The sequence below is a fragment of the Anomalospiza imberbis genome, chromosome 13 (genome assembly GCF_031753505.1).
Source record: "Anomalospiza imberbis isolate Cuckoo-Finch-1a 21T00152 chromosome 13, ASM3175350v1, whole genome shotgun sequence".
NCBI lineage: Eukaryota > Metazoa > Chordata > Aves > Passeriformes > Viduidae > Anomalospiza > Anomalospiza imberbis.
In genome coordinates, this window is record NC_089693.1 from 18,039,712 (window position 1) to 18,060,705 (window position 20,994).

Consider the following 20,994-nt stretch of genomic DNA (forward strand, 5'->3'; position numbering starts at 1 on the left):
GGAGAGATCAGACAGGAACCAGGAGAACAAAAGCTGCCACTGTTGGGGATGTGGGAGCTGGTGCTGGATGAAGCGGGACCTCCCGCTGTTCGCGGCTCGCTGCTGCTGTGGCCAGGCTGGCATCCTGTGCAGGGGGAATGCAGGGAAGAGCTAATCTGTGGAAACAGAAGGACAGACTTAGCTTGAGAAGATGAGCATGCTGAGCTGGTTTCTGCTCTGTTACACCCTGAAACCTCACTGATATCCATGCAGCTCCCCAGCTGGAACTCAGAGCAGACGGGGGTTCTTTATGCATTTTCTCCAGAGCCAGACTGGTGAGGATTTGTTGAGGACTGGAGAAACTGATACTGAGATTTTCAGCTCAGCAGGAGGGAATCTCTGTTTGCTTAATTTGGGAAGAGACAGTCCTATAACTTACAGTATGTAAAGCTTAAGCAGAAGTATCCCCTTGTGTAGAGTTTGAGGCAGCCAGGAAAAGTCTTTCAGACTGCCTGAGCCATTCCACAGGCTTCCTCCATTCCTTCAAATACAAAGAGATGCCTGCTCCAAACAGCTTGTGCAAGGACTAGACTCCGAATAGTAATCCGAGGATTCCATAGCATAACCAGCCCCCTGTATAATTTCTCTCAGAGGTGAGTTAAAGAGCCCCTTCTGGAAAACACCTGACCTTGTCATTTCTTCTGGTGCCCTGGGAAGTTCTTCCAGTGCTGGACATCCTCCATGGCTGTTTCTGTTAGGTTTTACTTCAAGGTTAAACTTGCAATTGTCTTGGAAGAGGTATCATTGTTCCCAAGAGTCCTCTCCACCAACTGCCATCCCATATCAGTGCCTGGAGCAGTGGCCAGGTCCTGTCTCAGTCACATCCTTGACAAGCTGACACCTTGGGCTCCTTCAGGGCAGCACTGGGCACCTTCCATTTCCCAGCCCCAGAGTCACTGTTTGGCTTTGTGGAGTTGCTCCTCTATTTTCCCCTTCTCCATTAAGGAAGGAACAGAGCCTGATCATGGCCTTCCAGCAGGTTCCTGGAGCTGTGTGCCAGAAGGAATCCTTCCTGCTGGGATCAGCATTGTCCCTTCTCAGCACTGAGGGATCACAGTCCCCCTTAATGGCAGCATTAGGGCCATGACAGATCTCCAACGTCCTTCAAGTCCTTTTCCAAACTCTTCCCTTCCGAGGCAGCATCCTGTGAGTGTAACCTGTGTTTCTGGTTTCAGATTTCTTACCTTGTGTTTGACTGTTTAAATCATGTTTCGCTGGCATGTGGCCAGCTCTCACTCACGTCAGATCCCGGTGTATTGATAGCCCAATCCTGCTTCTTGTTCCCCTCCCACCAATCTCGTTGGCATCTGCAGACATTCCCATGACAAGGATTTATATGGAGTCATTCAGATCATTGATAAAAATATTAAATAAAACAGCAATGGGAGTTTCACTCTTCTTTCATCCCAGATATTTTTAGCCAGTGTAATATTGCTGTATGTTTATTGAGTTGTGGATATTGGAACATCCAGTAAATATGCCTTTGAAGAACAGCCAGTTTCCAGGAATGCTTTCCACCTTAAATGTGCATTCCCAATCCATTATGCTGGCAGCTGAGGCCTGGGAAAACAGAAATTTTAAATGCATAGGTGTGTGTGTGTCACTGCTGTTGCAGGTGTTTGCACCAGTGTAACCAGACCATGCCCTATGGTGTTGAGGCAGCTCGCTGGCCTTTGGAGCAGGAATTGACTCCTTGGCCTTCCAAGGTCCAGCAGGAGGTTTTCCCATGTGGATTGCAGCAGTTTCTGGGCTGAAGGTGCTGTTGTTTGGGAAGAACTCCTGTTCCTGGCTTTATGAGTCAGAGCCAGGCCTGAGCTGCAGTTTACCACAGTCATGCAACTCTGCTTTGTGCCGTGTGTCAGCCAGGCTGGACATTGTAGTGCTGGACATTGTCCCTGTGGTGGTGCCCTGTTGGGGAAGATGAAATAGGAAAACCTTATAAATATGATTGCCTGGCAAAAGATTTGGAAAATACAGACATTGAGATGAGAACTAGATTTGAAATAACAAACCTTGACTACTGAATAACTAGAAAACAATAGTATAGCCAGGCTGAAAGCAATCCCCCTTCTGATTAAACAATGCCCTTTACCTGCAGATAGGTCCAAGGGTCAGATGGAATGCTCTGTCTCACCCCCAATGTATGGTTCATCCCACACCTGTGACCCTCCCCTGCAGTATCAGATATCTGTGACCCCACTGGCCCAAGTCCTGTTCCAGCCCACCTTGAAGCCCCCTGATAAGGTGTGCCCGAGGGACCAGACTCCCTCTTGGACCTTCCTCTCTTGGACCTTCCCCTGGGACCCTCACCTGGAGCCCTCGCTCCCTCTCTCCCTCTCCCTCTCTCCCTGGGCCTGCCACGAGTTGCGCCTGGCAACTCCAAGCAGGGCCTTTCCCCCTTTTAATAAACCACATTTTCTAAGACCTGACTTCAGAGATCTCTCATCCATCCAAACCGTCCTGGAGTCCCGCGCTCATTACAGTGCCCATCCCCTAAAACAGTGTTAATGTACATTTTGAATGTTTCTGTTCAGTTGCCAGCCTGGATCCCAGCAGGGAACAGGGCTGCTCTGATTGCCACGGACTGAGCTGGATCTGCAGGTCTATCCAGAGCCAGGTGTGCACAGGTCAGTGCCAGCATTCCCAGAATGGCAGCGTGGCAGGACGATACCTGTGCCGCAAAGGATACCTTTGTCACCAACCCTCAGGTTTGTGGGTTCAAGACCTCTCATGGGGCAGCTAATTTAGATCCCTGGTTATGAGATTATAAACCCAATATAAATTATTTATAAATACCCCCTTCACCCCCAAATCTCCAGGTGCCACCTGGCTTTGGGAGGTGTGGCATGATAGGATCTGGCTTCCCACTGGCAGCGTTAGATGGGACATTAGGGAGAGAGTCTTCCTTATGAGGGTGGAGAGGCCCTGGCACCAGTTGCTCAGAGAAGCTCTGGCTGCTCCTGGATCCCTAGAAGTGTCTAGAGCCAGGTTGGATGGGGCTTGGAGCACCCTGGCGGAGTGGAAGGTGTCCCTGCCCACAGCAGGGGTGCAATGAAATTGTCTTCAAGGACCTATCCAACCCAAACCAGTTTGGGATTCTGGGATTTTCTGATTCTATGATCTGCCCCTTTTGCAGCACTTCCCAAGAGCAGAGGTGTCACTGTTGGAGGGAGGGACAGAGGCAGCTCTTCTGCTGGCAGCTGTGTAGCAAATCTCCCTGCAGAAATACATCTCAGAATCCCAGAACTCCTCAGAACTGGCCAGATATCGCCAGGCTGGTACAGCAGAGCACAAAGGAAGTGGTTGATATTCAGACTTTGGTCTTTAGCTGTGTAGGAGCTGAAAGCACAGGCAGGGCTGTGCCTCTGGGAGAGAGGCCTGGGCAGCCTTTGGCACAGGAACAGGAGCTCTCCCGTGCTGCGCTGCAGGCAGAGGAATTTTTATTTAGAGGAGGTGACTTGGCCTGTGCAGGGATGCCGGAGCTGCCCCGCTGTGCACAGCCCTGATCTCACTGTGGGGTCAGCTCAGCACAGACAGCTCTGGAGGAGGGTCGTGGCTGGGGAGCTTGGACAGGAATAGAGGAATTCTGACTGTACACAGTATCATCCAAGTGCTCCATCTCGGGGCTGTTGCTCTTGGCACACAGGCAGGAGGGAACAAGAAGGGAGGGCAGCTGAGGGTAGTTCCTGCTACAGTTGGCTCAGTGTGGCCTAGGAAGGCTTTAGGCAACGTATCTGCCATCCCTGTCTGCTTTTCATTATTGTTTTTATAGCCAGAAATAAGAGCTTTATTGGCTTTATTCATCTCCTGTCAGATGCCCAATCAACATCTGGCAATGCAGTAATTCCCAGAAAGTGCTGGCCTAGTGAGAGCCAGTGGAGCAGGAGGTGTGCAGGAAGGTCTCCATCCCCCTTTCCATCCCTGGCTGCCCTTTTCATTATCTTCCCAGCACGAGTGGGATGTGTACCCCTCCTCGCTGGATTTCAGAGCACCAGGCTCCTGGGAGATCCCAGGATTGGAAGGCACCTGACAAAACAGCTGGGGCACGGAGATAGGGGCAGGAGGGACTGAGCAGGAGACAGGGCATCCCAAAACCGCTGCTGGGCTGGAGTTGGCCCATGCATCGGGAGGAGACTGGACAAATGGATCAGAAAGGAGCTGATCCATTCCTTTGAGCAGTGCTGGGCCAGTGTTAAGGGATGCACACAGCAAGGCAGAGCATCTCAGCTCCCCCTCCTCCCATTTGCCTTCGTTTCGATTTGCACAGGACTCGGAACTCAGACACGAGAATGCAGGGATCCTTCCCAAGGGATCTTTGACAGAGTTTCCTGCATGTTAGAAGATTTTAAGATCCAGCAGAAGATTGAATAGAGAGGAACACATTTTTATTTACTTGGGTGCATATTGAACTCATAATAAAACGGGGTGTAACAAGCCAGAGGCAAGTTCTGCTCCACTCGGAGATTAGCCGGAGTGTGGCTGCTCCAGCAGGTCCAGCAGGTTCCCTGTCAGATCCCTGGGCTCCCACACTGGATCTCTTGAGCCCCCTTTTCCCACAGGGTCCCGCCCTGTCTTCTCCCTCAGGTGTGGGTGGCTCGGTTTGTGCTGGATTGTGGGACCTGCCTTTCCACATCTTGGCTTTTCTTTGCCCCCTCTCCTTCATTCCAGCTCCAGCCAGTTGGTCAAGGCAGTTCTTCCCTCTTCACTGTCAGAGTCTTCTCCCCCCATTTGGGTCCTTTCCTGCTGGCCACTTCCATTGCAAGTTTCCTTCTTTTCCTGTGGCACTGTTCCTGTCCCTCTCTGATTGTGCTCCTGTCCTGGACCAGCTCTTTGATGTGCTCTCCTGCCCCATAAATCCTCCATGGGCTCTGCAGCCCCTCTGGAAGCCCTTCCCAAACCTCCATCCTGAGACAGCATCTAACCAAGGCCACTTTGTGGCTTCAGGTGGTTTTGCCACCTTGTGCCTGCACTTTGGTGCCCATGATGAGTGGAGTGGGTTCCCCTTTCCTCCTGCCCAGGAGCAGAGCCAGGGCAGATGGTCTTTGGCTCCAGGAGGGAAAAGCTGTATCCCAACATGAATATTCCCCCTGGAGCAGCAAATCCTGTCATGAAACAAGGACTCAGAGCCTTGTAGCCAAAAGCAATGCTGGGTACCTGCAGCCTGCTCCCATCCTGCTCCTTTCTGGGACATGCAGTGTCCCCAGGCCCCCAGAGCTGGGTGTCTGTGCCCGTCCTCTGTTCCAAGCCTGCAGCAGAAGACACAGATCACTCAGAGAAAGGTCCCAAACTGCCTCATCAGCTGCCCACTCATGTGAGCAAATGCCACCAGTGGGAGCCGAGGCATCACCATCCAGCCCAGAATGCTCCTTTGAAGACATTTCAGCAACTCAATTAAGTTTCCACTTGTGTGTTTTCTTTCCTCCCCCCTTTGCTTTCATGGTCATTTAAAACAAATAAAGTGAGCAGAACACGGCAGCGTGATAACCACCCTTTAATTCCCTTCCCACGGGTCTCCTGATTATTTGGTGATTCGGTGGCAGCGGGGGGAACGTTTGCGGAAAGGAGGGTGGGAGCTTCCCACAGGGACGACAGCTCACAGCCCAGGGCCCCCGAGCACTGGGGAGCAAATACGTGCTTCGGGCTGTCCTTTTCAGGCCCATGGATGTGCTGAATGCAGCGCAGAGCCCGGGCCCTGGGCGAGCAGCGGCCCCGTTCTCAGTGCCCTCGTTGTTCTCGCATTGTGCTCCAGGGACGGCACCAGTGCTCGGGATGTATTTCACGCTTCTGTGCAAACACAATATGAGATGAAGAATTCATACCCTCGCACAAGACCAGAGTGGATTTTCTCATAATAAGGAAAAGCAGCCAGATCGGAGCCTGCCAATTCCTGCCTCATGCTCCCGCCTTCCCTAGGAAGTTCAAACAAGCCCGTGCTTTTAAACTGGTGCAGAGAAGTATATTACATTTTTAAAAAAACCAACACAAATCCCTTAGATCTTTTTTACGTTATTCCCCCCACCTCTGTCTCGGTAGGTGACTTTTCCAGCCCTCCCCCACTTGGTCTGCTGGGTCTGAGTGGGGGTGGAGGAGAATTCCATGTGTTTTATGTGTGTGAACAATTAATAGTGGGACTGCGTCTCGCTGGAAAAGCATGTAAAACACACCCCAGGAGGGGGGAAAGAACAACTGCCCAGCCTGCTAAACGCTCCAGAGCTTTTCCTGTCCTGGAGGAAAACATGATGTGGGGGTTTGCTTATTCATCAGCAGCAGTAAATAACGGGCCTCACCTTGAGCTCTCCTTCAGCCACTTCTGCTTCTCCCCAGCCTCCAGGCTGGCAAGGAAAGGAAATACTTGCTGTCCTCTGGGTGACAAATTGGGGGTTTATAGCTGTTCACATTTTAGCTTTTGTTTCCTCCCTGAAAAGTTCTGTCCTCATCCTTGTGGCTTTGTGTTTCCCAGCATCCGAAGCCTGAGTGCTTCTGCCAGCCTGACACTGGAGGTGAGTTCTGACCCCAGTGCTTGAGCTGTCAGTGCCACATCCCAGCTGAGCATTATGCATGCAGGTGCTTTTCCTGGGCAGGATGCAGGGTGCACCTGAGTCATTCCATACATTTATAATCTGATCCCTTGGAACAGCTCCGTCAGCAGCTTCTCCTCCCTCGTGCAGTTCATGGAGATGTTTCCATCCCTGGGTGCCCTGGAAGTCCCAACAAGCCATGAGTGGCCAGGACCTGCCGAAGCGTGTTGATCCAGACACTGGATCCCTGAAACCTGTGCTTTCCCCAGCACCTTCATAAAGTGTCCTGACTTAAAGTGATTCAGGGAGCACATTTCCGGACTGTCAGCGAGCTGCATCCATCACTCCCCTGAACATGCACCAGATTGTTAATGCTCCAGGCCAAATACCACGTCTTTTTTAATGCCTACCAAATGTAGTGCAGGCTGCTGGCTTTATATTTATAATAATTATTAAAGTAATGGCAGTAGCTGCATTCCTATAGGCTAGAAGTGGCCAGGAACAGACAAAAAAAAATGATTCATTGTTCCAATTAATGCTCGAGCTCACACCGGTGATTAATTAGCCTGGTGATAGTGCTATGCAAAAGATCAGGGTGAGAATTAATAGGGAGACACGTGCTGACTTTTAAGATGGTTCCAGCACTCTTTAGTGCCTTTCCTTGGGCCTGTTTAATTAGAGGCAGCGGCATGGGCTCGCTCCGCGCTGGCACCGCCGACGGCAGACACTGCGCAATATTTATATGACAGGGTGCCGTGGAAAACTTCAAAATTAAATTCCCATCCGGGTCTCTAAATATAATTCTGAAATGTCAGAGATGCTGAGAAGAATGCTGGTGCTGGATGAAGTTGCTGTCAGGGAGAGGCAATAGTGTGCCAGATTTATACAGGCCTGAATAGGCAGGTGACTTTTCAGCTCTGGTGTTTAAGGAGCCTGAGGTGCTCTGATGGACGTATTTCACCTGGTGGGAGGCACAGGATCCAAGAGGAACACATGCTGGAGCCTTGTGTGCGTGGCGTGGATGGGGGAGATGGAGCAGGGGCAGCTCTCGGGAGCCGGCGAGTTCCCAGGGGGCACAAACCATTCTGGAGTACCAACCTTTTTGAAGGTGAGCCCTGTTGGCAAAGTTTCTCCTCCTGGTTTTATTCATCCCTCCTGTTGCCTCATTATCTCTCCCTTCTGCACATTGGTGTCTCCCACCACCCCAATTCATTTTTCCCAGTTGCAGCAGCTATTGAGTGGTTTATAGAGATGGGGTTGGGCCAGTCCCCCCCAGCTGCTCCCAAATCGCTGACGAGGCCGATTCCTCTGTTCACACATCAATCTGTGAGCACCAGCAAAGTTCCATCTTGGCTGACTTAATTGTTAGGAGCTGCAACCCCAATGTCTTTGTAAATAAAATAGTTTAATCTCATGGGGCCTGCCTGGAGAGAGGGGAATAAATACATCAATATGTAAATGGATCCACAAGAGGAGGATGAACTGGGACTTTGAAAAACTGATAAAGCATCTTAGGAGACGTGTTGTCACTGCACTTTGTGCATATTCTGATGAAGCAGACAGTGAGGCTGGATCTCAGCCTGGGTTGGGGAGGGAGGGAGGGAGAGAGAGGGAAATGAAGAGGGAGGGAGGGAGGGAGGGAGGGAGGGAGGGAGGGAGGGAGGGAGAAGTGTGGGCACCAGCACACCGTGACTGCAATTCTTGCATGGATTGATTTGACTCAAATATATTCTGAGGCTGGTTTAATTGCTCCTTTAGTCTCAGGCTTTGATTTTGCTGTTGTTTTCACATCTCTGCCACTGAGTCTTTCCTGCATTTCAAGCAGCCTGGCTGGGGCAGTGTCCAGCCTGAGCTGCACCTCTGTGTGACTGGGAGTCAGCACCTGTCCTTGCCCAGCCCTTGCACAGTCTCTGCAGCAAAGTGGGCACGTGTTAATGCCAGCAAAGGTCAGGCTTTTGCTGGATGGGTGTTTTAGCTGTGTAACAGCATCGGGGGATATTTTAGAAAACAAAGCCTGAAGCTTTTGGGACACCTTGTTCATGATGAACCTGTGCTAGTGTAACCCCCACAGGAGATGGGAGGGAACTGGGGGAGAGCAGCTGCAAGGAGCACAGGCAGGAGAAGTGCAGTGGCCAGTGTGCATCCTGCAGGATCCTGTCTGGCTGCCCCTTTCCCTTTCCCTTTCCCTTTCCCTTTCCCTTTCCCTTTCCCTTTTCCCTTTCCCTTTCCCTTTCCCTTTCCCTCTCCCTTTCCCTTTTCCCTTTCCCTTTCCCTTTCCCTTTCCCTTTCCCTTTTCCCTTTCCCTTTCCCTCTCCCTCTCTCCCTCTCCCTCTCTCCCTTTCCCTCTCCCTCTCCCTTCCCCTTTCCCTCTCCCTCTCCCTTTCCCTTTCCCTTTCCCTTTCCCTTTCCCTTTCCCTTTCCCCTTTCCCTTTCCCTTTCCCTTTCCCTTTCCCTCTCCCTTTCCCTTTTCCCTTTCCCTTTCCCTTTCCCTTTCCCTTTCCTTTTCCCTTTCCCTTTCCCTCTCCCTCTCCCTCTCTCCCTTTCCCTCTCCCTTTCCCTTTCCCTTTCCCTTTCCCTTTCCCTTTCCCTTTCCCTTTCCCTTTCCCTTTCCCTTTCCCTTTCCCTTTCCCTTTCCCTTTCCCTTTCCCTTTCCCTCTCCCTCTCCCTTTCCCTTTCCCTCTCCCTCTCCCTCCCCGCGGTCCCCGGCTGCCCACCCCCGGCAGACGCCGCTCCGGGGCAGCGTCGCGGCACTCCCACGGCGCAGGTGGCAATGCCGAGGTTCGCCTGACCACCGGCAGCTCCCCTGCCCTGTGTCAGGCAAGAGCAAACCTGTCACCCACCCCGGCACCGGGCACTTCTCCAGGATTTTCCAGGCCAGGAGAGCAGGAGAACGCTCCCTCCCGCCGCGCTGCCTGCGGCGCTGCTCCCTCTCCGCGGGCGCAGCTCCAGCCCTTGTTTTGCAGCGCGCCACGTGGAATTTTATCACCTTCGACAATGAAATCTGTCACCTTCAAGCTGCCTTATTGTGATCTGGAGACTCGTGCCCGGCCGCTGGAACTGGGCTCTGTCACAGAGCACTGCGTCCCTCCCCAGCACTTACGCCCACGACCTACTTGAGGGGACTTTAGGGACCACAATTGTGCTGTTTTGTCCCCGGGATCAGGTCGTTAATTGATCTTTTTCCTTTCTTTCTCTCCCTCTGCCTCCTCCTGTCTCACGCGCATCTCAATCTGCTTCACCCCCCTCCAGCTCGGAGAATAAATCCCACCAGAGCCGCAGTCAGCCGGTGTTCAGGAGGAGATCTGGGATGTTCAAGAAGCATAAACACGTATTTAAAAGGATGGCACCCTCGTGTTGCATCAGGTATAGGAGCACAGGAGTTAGAGTCATTGCCTGCTGGACCGTCTCTGTGACAAAGTGATTCACCAGTAAACCAGGGAGTGGTGCCTCTTCAGACATCGCTTGGATGTCACAGCCCTTCAGGGGGGCTTTGTGGGAGCCTTTCTGGGGATAGTTCGGTAATAAATTTACTTTTATTAATCTGCTTTAATTACCTGCTAAGATCAGAATGCTTGCTGCATTTCTCTGGTGTGTATTGTAGCTGCAATTTTGCTTTAGGGGGTGAGTAGTTTCCCCTGAAATGCAGTCATGTACATTTGTGTACACATTTGTATGGGCTAATTATAAACTCACCATCAGCGCCGCAATATCTGTACAGCAAAAGGGTTGTCACTGCTTGGAAATGCCTGCTTTGGAGCAGAAATCAGACCTTTTTTGTGAAATCATTTGGTCACATCTTTGGGGTTTAGATTTTCAATGAATAATCAATACCTGCAACAAAAGATTTAAACAAAAAAAAAAGGTGTTCATTGAAGTTTCTTCACAGGAAAAAATCGATCCCATGTATTATTAAATACAAAGAGACTTATGTCTTGAGTTTCATCTCACCACAGCTTATAACAGCCCTTCAGAAGCTTGAAGGAGGGCTTTTTTTCATTAAACAAAATGTTGGGTTCCCCTGAGCATCTCTCTACTTCATTACAGGCATGTGTTGGAAGTTGCCTGTGCCCAGCAGCTCTGGCCTGGAGGGCTGAGCTCATCCCTGCCCTTTTTCATAAAAATAGGAATATTTATTTCCAAAGTGGCTGCATAAGGAGTGTCAGCACATGAACAGTGACAGGGAAACACATTTTCTGGATGGCAGGCTTAAACATCTGCCTCCTGAGCACCTGGGTAGGGAAGTGGGGCCATGGAGAGGTCACTGGTGACTAAAGGTGCAGTGGGTGATGCTGCAGCTCATCCCCTGGTCTCCCCCAGCCTGTGATCCCTGACCTCAGAGAAATCCCCCATCTCTGTGCAGTAACTGTGCACTTGGACACTTTAGGACATAACAGTGTCCTGGGGCTGGGAATACAAGAATTTCCAGCACCATGAGCAAGGAACTGGGGAAAAACCCCAAGTGCTCTGTCCCTTTACCATTGGATTTTCCAGAGGTGGGACTCCAAGGCAGCCAGGCAAACTTGGACTAAAGAAATGCTTCAGTCATATTTTCATTCCCCATGGCCAAGTTCCCGTTTCCAAAATGGGATTAGCAGGGTGAGATGCAGCTGAGTTTCACCTCTGCCAACCTTCAGCAGCTTCCATTGCAGCCCTGGGCCCTGGCAGAGCTCTGGGGATGCAGCTCTGAGGGATGTGTCAGGCAGCTCTTGCTGCTTCCTGCCTGTCCTAGGCCAGGGTGTCGCACTGACTGACCCGGCTGCAGAGATTTTGTGACAAGCCAGTGCAAACCATTCCTCCAGCACACACAGATTTGTTTTGCAGGGCAAAAATAAGCAGCAATGCAAATACCATTCTCTGTTTCATTTGCCCCCGTCTTTTTTCCCTCTTTGCTTCAGGAAAGCTGGAGGAGGCGAGGCAGGATTGACACTTTCTCCCACCAAGGGCTTTTCCTAAGATGCCTTCTGGGAATACTCCTGTGTGTTTCTCTTTAGGTGGGAGCTCTTTTGATTTTCTCACTGCCAAAGTTGCACCAAGGCGCCTGGAGAAGGATTTGCTGCTTGCTTATGAAATCCATTCTCCCTTGAGGATCTGCTCTTTCCAGCTTGATAAACTCTTAATTCTTGCTGTCTAACAACACCGAGGGACTGTGTTTTGTGCTTTGATGAGTGTTTGGTGATTGATGTTCATTTGTGCTTGCAGGAGATCAGTAACCTCATTTCAGTTTTGCCAGAACATCGGGACAAGAGCTCTGTGTCCTTCTCCGTTCTTCGGGTACAAACGAAGGAGAAAGTAAAGAGGCTGTAGCCTGTCCAGCCCTACCCTCTCACCATATGGCTCGAGTCCTGCCACTGTTTGTGCCCCACCTTGCACAGGGGCACGTGGGAAAGGACACGCTTGGCTATTTTTGCTATCGTCGTTTTATCTTTTTTTTTTTTAGTCTTGGTTCTGTTAACTGTCGGGGATATTTGGAAGGAGCTGTTGTAACTTGGCATGGGAGTAGATTAAATATTACCTCACAGAGTCGATGTAAATTTAGAGTAGATAAGACTTGGACTCCAAATACCTTTTTTAACCCTTTACTACTGTCTTTTCCAAGTCCATGCCCTCTGCTCTTTCTGAGCTCTTTCCAGCAGTTTTGAGAGCAACATGACTTCTGTTTTAGCACTTGTCTGGGATACCCAAACAGCTTCTACATGGCCAGCAGAGAGATCTTTCATTCGCCCCTGCGTGTGCACACACAGAGGTACATCCTCTGGGGAAGGATTTATCAACACAAGAAATCCCAGAGGAAAGACGCCCATAATGATGAATGCACACAAAATACACAATCCTACATCCAGATCGCCAGATAATAACATCCACCAAACTGTGATTCTGTTCTCAGAGAGTAAATGTCATTTCCCTTAAAAAAATCCATTTTCTTTCCTTAGGAGAAAGGACACTTGGAGCACCTGTACCGAAAGGGAGAAGGTGAAGAAGCCTGTGAGCATTCCCTGCCTCCTCTGATCTTCCACAGATTCTAAACACAGGTCTGGTTGTTTCTTATATATATTTATTTTTCCTCTCTGCTTTTTTGCTTTGAAGTATCTGCCTGTGTTCTCAATGAAGAACAGCTGAGAGATCAGCAAAACGGCTTAAGAATTCAGCAGACTGTGAGCTATTTGGATTGAAAACAGTGCCTGGGAGAGAGCTCTTCACACTGCCTTGCTAAACCTCTCCTCCTGTCACCATAGGCGGTTGCTGTCCTTTGTTTGTCACCTTCCCTCTGACTCTCAAGGGCCTTCAAGGGAATGAAGGAGGCTCCTTTTCTTTTTTCTTTGTTAAATTCCCCCAAGTCCTCGTTTTAAAACCCACAGCACAGCCCTTATGGCCCATCTGCTGTTGTTTCAGGTTTTCTCCATGGCTTTGTTCACAATTTCCCCATTAAGCAAACCCTGGATCCTTGGGAGCCACAAGCAGGACCCGAGTGCCACCCTGAGTGCAGCTCCCCCTCTGCCAAAGAGGAGTTGCCCACAGGGCACTCAGGCACAGATTCTGGAGTGTCTTTAAAGCCATTTTTGTTCAGAAATTCCTGTTGTTGTTCCTGCTGACCTCTGTGGGCTGTATCTTTTCCAAATGTTTCTGACGTTTCTCACAGGGTAATCGGTGAATGTCACAGACAAGAATTCTGCTGGCTTCAGTTTGGCTTCTGTTCCCCATTGGATGGGCTCCTCTCTTTATGGGGGAATGCCTCCAGCCAAAAAGAGAGGAAAAAACCCCCAGCCCCTGAGCTAAGTGAAAGCAGGCCCAAAGGGAAGTGCGTTCCTGCCGCAGTGCCTCTCGCTGGCTGGCTTCTGTTCCGTGCTTGGGGATGTGCCAGACTCCAGTGCCTCCGTGCTTTTGATTCCTGTTTATCCCCGGCAACATGATTGTCTATAATTATATATAATCTCCTCCTTGTTTACTCTTCTTCCTCCAGGTCTGAACGCAAGCTCGATGGCAACTCTGCTCCGTCTGCCAGGGCTCCAGCTCCAACTGCTCCTCTCCATCCTCCACCTTCTTTTTCCAAAGTAACAAAGCCATTGGATTTCCTCCCACCCCTTCCCTGCGCCTCCCCTCCCCCTCGCTGGCACCGGGGTTATTTATACAGAATGTGGAAACAATTTGCAGGAAAGTGAACAATGTAAGTGGGAGCGAGGGAAGGGAGGCAAGTTTGTAGTGCACGCTGAGAGCCCCAGCAGTGAAACGCTGCTTTCTGGGCAGCACAGGGAGCAGACTGTTTTCCTTTCTTTCTTCTCCCCTCTCTCACCATCTCCCTGAGCTCCTTCCATCCTGCTGGAGTCGAGGCCGAACCAGAGCAACCAGATCAGAGTGCGTTTTGGAGGACGTTGAGGTTGGATCCCGCCCTGCACCGCAGCTCCATGAGGCGGTATCTGTGTACCTAATCCCCTCAGAGGTTCTGCTCTCGGATCATTCCTGCTCCTGGATTAGCGTTAATGAAGAGCATGTGTGCTCCAGAGGTCCTGCTCCAGGCCCTGGAGCTGCAGCACTGCCTGGTGATAGACACAGCTATTCCCAGGAACAGTTCGGCTCTAAGAGGACGTTTCTGGGAGCGAACGAAGCAGGCACTTCTTGCAAAGTCTAATTTCAGTCTTTCTGCCCTCAACTGCTCAGCACTGCATTTCCAGGGCATCCCAGAACCTTGCTGGCTCCATTGGGAGTGTGTCTGTAAATCCAGCAGTTTCCCTGAGTGCTCTGGGTTGGGGAAGCTGAACCAGCACTCACTCAGCACCTCTGGGCAGTTCTGGGCTCTTCTCTGCACGGTGAAGTCCTCAAAGAGAGATAATCCAAACACACATCCTTTGGGGAAGGGCCATAGGCGTTGTAGATGGAAGGGAATGTTATCCTGGGTTCCAGATCCGAGCACAGCAGCTGGCCCTGGCCACAGTGAGGACCTCCTGCCCTCCTAGGAGTCTCCTTTCCCAACAGCCTCCAGCCTTGGGACGGGATGTGTGCATTGTGCTGAGCTGGTAGGGCAGGGCCAGGAAGCTGCCAAGTGGGACAGCGTGTTCCTCCCTAAACCAGGCAGATTTCTGGCTGAGAACTGGTGCAGCTGATCCACTGTGCTCCAGTGGCACAGAAGAACAGTCAGAAGGAACCTCTGGTGGGCTTTTCCTTCCTGAGAATCCATCCTCTCCACTTTCCAGTTCTTCCTGCTCCACATTGTCCGTACACGCAGTGTGAACTTCCCCTGGATGTTTGTTCTGTAACCTGCCATGTCTGCTCTCCCACATGGAATGGCAGGTGTGGCTGTTCAGTCTGGGCCTCCCAAAGCTCAGGGCACAGCAGAGCCTGTTCCAAATGCTTCTCCCTTTAGCCGGTTCTTGGCTGAGTTCACAACTCCAGGAGTAAAGCCCAGGAAGGGCTGGAGCAAAGACACTTCGGTCCCCGGTGTTTTCTGGTCAGGGCAGTTCAGAACTCTTTGGATTCTCCTGATCCTCACTGACTCTGAGAAGGGCCCAGGAGAACAATTCTCTTCCAGTCCAGGCACCAACACGGACTGGGAGGCTGCAACTGGGAGCAGAAAACCCAGACCCAGCAGAAAACCCAGACCCAGTGACCCCGTGGGGCCCAGCGGGGCTGGGGGTCACTGTTCCCACTGCAGCCACGCCATGTCCAGGAGCACAGCATGAGCCACAGCCTGGCTGCTTCCCATCCCTGCTCCTGGCAGGAGCCTGGTGGTGTCTGAGCATCTGCCCAGGCTTGTTCCACACTGTGCTTCCCTGCTGGCAAAGGGAAGGATAGGAGAGAACTTGAATCTATCAGCCTCTGGAGAGAGAACCCCTCGTACAGGCTCAGGCAGGAGGGCAGTAGCTCTGCTGCTCAGAGGGGCCTCTGGGCAGACACGGACATTTCCAGTCTCTCTCTGACTCTCAAGGGTCTCCCTTTTACTCCTGGAGAGATGCAGCCTTGGGTTACACTGCATGGAGAGCTCTCAACCCGCTTTTGACAGGTTTGGGCAAAGTGGAGGCTTGAAGCTCCTATACAGACTAAACTGCCGAGACCAGAGGGACCAGGGTAATTTCAGGGCAACAGCCATTGGAACGCTTGTGCTTTTTCCCTTCTGGTTCTAAATGTTCAAATTCTCACAAAAATATGAGACCAACTCTCCGTGGAATGACTGTGCTGCTGAAAACATTTGGAATTTTCTCTTTCATCTGGTTCTTTCTTTTTTTTTAATTATTTTGAGGGCTCTTTTCATGAGAACAGATTTACATTCCTCTCTCCCTGCTGTTCACTTCCCACCTGAAATCTTTGGCTGCTCTTTGCAGTTCCCAACACAATGGTGAGCGAAATCCTGAACGGAGCATTCAAACTTGAGGTGAGGAAAAGCAACAGCAGCAGATGGGCTGGTAAACAGCAGAGACCTGGCTCAGGCACAGAGGTCCTGGTGGAGCGGGAAGGAGCAGGAGGGTTGGTAAACACTGAGCAATTTCCATTTTCTGGGCTGAAATGTGGGGATCTGGGGAGGGGAGGGCGGTGTAGGAACAGCAGCTCTCCCATTCTGGCACAGTCAGCTCTTCCCTGCAGAAGCTGTTCCTGTCAGAACTTGCAGCAAATGGGAGAAGATGGGAAAGTGGGGGACGTTTTCCAGCATCAGGGAATTTGTGGGTGATGAAAACAAGGTTTCCAGGAGCCCTTTTGCGCTAGTCTTGGTTTCTAAAGAGGTATTCTGCTGCTTTCCTGCCATTCTTCCCTTCCCTTGAATTCCTTCTGAAACTCAGTCAGCAGAGTTGGGAGTAACTTCACTGATACAAAATTCCCCAAAGTTACCTGAAAGTTTGCAGCTGGATAGAGGAAAAAGAAACCCAGAGCAGAGTCCCCACCAGTGGAAGAAAAAAGCAGAATGAGAAGGCTCAGTTCCATAGTTTATTGAGCCCAGAGGGATTTCTACAAACCACATGGCATCAGGTGTCAAAGAAATGAGGATTGAAAACCAAAGTGGAACAATGGAGCAGCCCAAAACTCCCACAGCCCAGCGAGGCTCCAGAAATGTTGGAGAGGTTTAAATGGCCCCTTAATGTGAACGTGCTGGCCACGAGCAGCCTCTCCACGTTGATCTGTCAGGAGAAAGTCCTGACCCATGGGACAGGGAGACTCTGCACATCCTGTGGAGTCCAGGAGTCACAGAAAACAGAGACTGATGAAAGAAGGTTCTGGGCTGGGATTTTGGAGAGGTTTGTGCTTGATGTAGGGTTGAAGGGCTGTTGTTTCTGTTTTTCTTGGGGATTGGGAGAGGAGAGGTTACTGAGTCCCATAACCTTAATGTAAAATGATTAGAATCTGGAACAGATTCCAAAACAGACATTTAGGGACTACTAAATGTACAAAGCAGCTTGGATATCTATCACCAGAGTTCATCCAGTCCTGGAAAAAGCCTCTGAAATGGGCAGTGCTTTAACAAAGTACAGATGTCTGGGGACTCAAAATACAAGGAAAAATTATGAGGAGGAAGAGATAACACTTTCTCCATTTCTTAGAGAAGGAGAAAATGCCAGAAAGTTATTAATTTTATTCCCAGGACTGTGGTAGCTGGACAAGGATCCAAGGTTAAGGTGATCCCCATGACCTGACACTTGCAGAACAAGTGGGTTCTCTGCATCCTGGCACGAGGAGTTCTAGGGAGATCTGTAATCCCCAGTAATAACCTCAGAGGTTAATTGGCATCTGGAAATGAGTTTATTAGGTAGGTGGGCTAGAGGAGTTTTAATTACGTGTTTAGATCAGTGTTGCTTCAAGCATTAATTTTGCCTGGGAAAGGAGGGTGTAATGTCAGAAGCAACACTTTCACACAGCTTAGATTGAGCCAGGGGGGACTGGAGAGAGTCCGTGGACTGTTGGGGAAGATGGGAATGAGCTCTGAGCAAAAGCATCTCTGTTGTTTTGAGCCAAAATTCCCCGGACTTCGTGTAAGGCCCAGTTTCCTGAGAATGGCACTCGGCAGATTTTGGACATTCAGGCTGTCAGAAGGAATCCCTCTGAAATACACGATGGATTTCTTTTTTGGGGCCTTATTTCTCTTTTCTGCTTTGTGTCATATTCTCCTTGCAGCTTTCCAGAGAAGAGTTACTCTTCCACTTGTTCCCTTTTGCCTCCTGCTGAGTCAATTCCTTTCTTTTCCAACATTATTTGTACTGTAGTCACTCCCAGAATCTGGGAAATCATCTTCAGAAGTCTCCCCATCTCATGAGCTTACTGCCAACTCTCCCACTAAAGCTTTGAATTCTTTGTTATAAAGAAGAATAAAAGGCCAGCAAAGTGCACCTCGACACCCATTCAGGTGCCATTACCCTGTAATGCTTTAAAAACTCTGTGTGCATTTATAGTCACTGCGAAGTGCTGGACTGGGAAGCCTCTGGACTAAATTGGTGTTAGCACATGAAAGAGAACCAGTCCTGCATGGGGCAGCAGGCTCTGGGCAGGTTGGGTCACCAGCTCGCTCGGTGGGCTCGGGACAATCATTCCCTGCCTGTGCCCCTGCTGGCAGTGCCCAGCTGCAGCTGTGCCCGTTTGGATGAGGAGCTCCTAGGGACACGCCGGTCCCACACCCGTGGAGCTGCAGCAGAGCCTGAGGTGAGCAGGGAATGCAAACAGGGATGAGAGGAATGCCCAGACAGCAGGGCAAGCTTCCCAGACATGCTGTCCTGAGAGCACGGCTGGAACCCTGGGTGCTGCAAGCTGTCTCTGTTCCCAGGCCTTGGCTTCTCTCTGCCAGCCAGCAAAGTGTTCACCACTTCCACATACAGCGGTGAGGTGAACTGGCAGCTTCCCAGTTCCACTGGGAAACGGGGGCAAATCGCTAAACTCACTTTGCAAACTCAGTCAGAGCCTGATTGGATCCTCCATCCTGCCTGGAGCTGCGCCACCTCCCTGCCGGTGAAAAGCTCCTTGCGTTTCCATCCCATCCCATCCCATCCCATCCCATCCCATCCCATCCCATCCCATCCCATCCCATCCCATCCCATCCCACACCCTCCCACTCTGCCCATGCTCTAGCCTGCTCCAATTTGCCAGCAGAGAAATCAATTTTCTCCCCTCCTCCCTTGTTTGAGGAGCTGCAGACACATCCCTTGGCTTTCCCTCTTCTCCGCAGGCTTTTCCAGAGCCCTTTCCTCCCGTTGTTTGTTCGTTCCCTGCACTCCATCCCATCTTTTGCCTCCCTCCCTGGTTTGATACAGCATCTCACTGGTCCTGCCTCACACTCTGAGCAGGGGTATTAGATGGATTCCCCATAGAGTATAAATTGAATGGAGAGAAGTGGCTGGTTTCCCAGCAATAATTTATCTGATTAAAAAAATACTCCCCAAACTCCCCCTCCTCCACCGGTCCTACGCCCCCTCCAAAAAGCACCATTGGCATCAGGGTTGGTGTTTGAACTGTGTGATTCAAATCGCTGGAAGAGCGATTTAGATGGGAAAATAACTGGCAAAGGATGGTGCTCGGGGGATTCTTCCCAGAGTGTCGGGGCTGAAATTTGGAACGTGGGTTGTTGTGAAGGGAGAGAGTAAATAATTCTGAGTCAAGTAGCTGGGTGATTTGTACTTTACCCATGCACCAGACACGGATGCACACGCGCGTGCTCTCACGCTGTTTGTCCGCCACACGCATTGCACAGGGGAGCCCAGCTCCTGGCACAGCAAGCTGCTCCTGCTGTTCCCTCTCTCCTCTTTTCTTCTCTTACCTCAGGGCTGATTCCATATAAAAGAAGGAATCTGCCTCACAAAATGCATGTTGCCTTGTTTGTTACTTGCACGGGCTTCAATCCTTCCAAACCACTTTCTTCTCCAACATTGCTGTTGTAATTATGGGATGGAAAAGTCACCCCAAGGCCCCTCTCGGCAGGGGCCCGGGCAGTGGGTTTGGTTGGTGCCTGTTCCTGCGTGGGTGACAGGCGGGTATTTGCAGGTATTTACATCCCAGAGTGCTCCCAGATCGCCGGGATTTACAACAGGGGCTCCCTGCTGCTGCCAAGGGTAGCACTGCTACTGACACCCGGGTGTCTGCAAGCCATTGCAGGGCCTGGCGTGCTCCCAGCTCCCCGGGCTGCTGGCTGCTGGACACTCCTCTGCTCACAGCTGCTTCTGGCCACTGGGTGAAACGGGCCTCGGAGCACCCTCAAGCCAGTGGCCAGGGCTCAGCTTTCCTGCGTTTTGACAGGAGGGCTGCTCGGATGAAACCTCTCTCTGCTCCTTCTGGAGGATTTACCCTGCCACAAGCCCTCATTTTTTCCAGATGTTTTACCTAATAAATCAAGGAGTCTCATCAGAGGATTGGGATCCAAAAGCTGTTACCATGACTTCAAAGGCACAGGCTGGAGTGGAAAGAAGCGGTGCAGACATTTTATACCACTCTGTATGCACTGATCATGAAAATACACTCTGCTCCCAGGATTTTTTCCTGTGGATATGAGAACTCCAGCCATGATTAAATAAAACGATGCTGTGCTCCTTCAGCCAACCTTTGCTGAAAAGAATGGAGCTGCAGGAGCTTCGGGCTGTAGGGCTGGCAGGAACCAGGCTGGGGCTGGTCCTGAGAGGGGTTGAGCTCTGCCAGCCCCTGTCCAAAATCCAGGACCATTAACTCAGGGCTGAACTCACTCCATCTTTTCAGATCAGTATTCAACTGTATATTTTCTCCAAGTGCTGGTTTAAGCAATTCCCACATAAAGGAATCAGATGTTCATCTGCTTCAGATGTTGGGAGAGAAAAAGATAAAAAGAGTTACATGGCTGTAAAATGTGATTGTGACTATTCAGACCAGTTTGTTCCTTGATCAAGAATGTAAGTTTTTTTTTCTTTAATGTAGTGAAGGCTTTCTTTTTACAGTGTCTACATGGTGTCATTTTCTTTTGCTGTTCCATTTCTAAAGATAACTGTGTTTGGAGAAGCTGTTACGTGTTTCTATCACTCCATAGCACAGGGTGCTGCAGGAGAGCAGAATGAAGAAAAGCAGCTGAAGAAAGGAAAGCTGATCCTGTGGTGGGTGAGCAGCAAGCCCACAGGGTTGGCTTTTGGTTCCCCACTTTCCCAGAGCACTGGCCTGGCATCAGAGATGCCCAAGCTCCTCACCCTCTGCCTTGTCTTCCCTTGGATCCTGTTGGATTTGGAATCACAGCACAGTTTGGGTTGGGAGGGACCTTAAAGCTCATCCAGTTCCACCCCCTGCCATGGACAGGGACTCCTGCCACTGTCCCAGGTTGCTCCAAGGCCCATCCAACCTGGCCTTGCACACTTCCAGGGATGGGCAGCCACAGCTTTGTCTCCCCTCCCTGCTCAGTGCTGCAGAGCTGAGGGCATGGTGCCAGGCAGGAACAGGCTGCTGGGGGCAGGAGGCACAGGGTGGCCTGGTTGTGGGGAGCCCCTTCAGCATGGACTGCGGTGCCCAGTTCGAGTGCTCA

General features: G+C 50.9%; 1 protein-coding gene across 11 annotated transcripts in view; it reads left to right on the top strand.

Moving 5' to 3' along the window:
* The window catches only part of BBS4 (Bardet-Biedl syndrome 4), a 150,883-nt gene that overhangs the window by 115,365 nt on the left and 14,524 nt on the right, over positions 1–20,994 (top strand). For all 11 annotated transcript variants that reach the window (XR_011003878.1, XR_011003884.1, XR_011003885.1 and 8 more), the window contains 2 exons: positions 12,488–12,586; positions 20,517–20,575. The gene's annotated coding sequence lies outside the window, so the exon portion shown is untranslated. The remainder of the gene's footprint in view (positions 1–12,487; positions 12,587–20,516; positions 20,576–20,994) is intronic.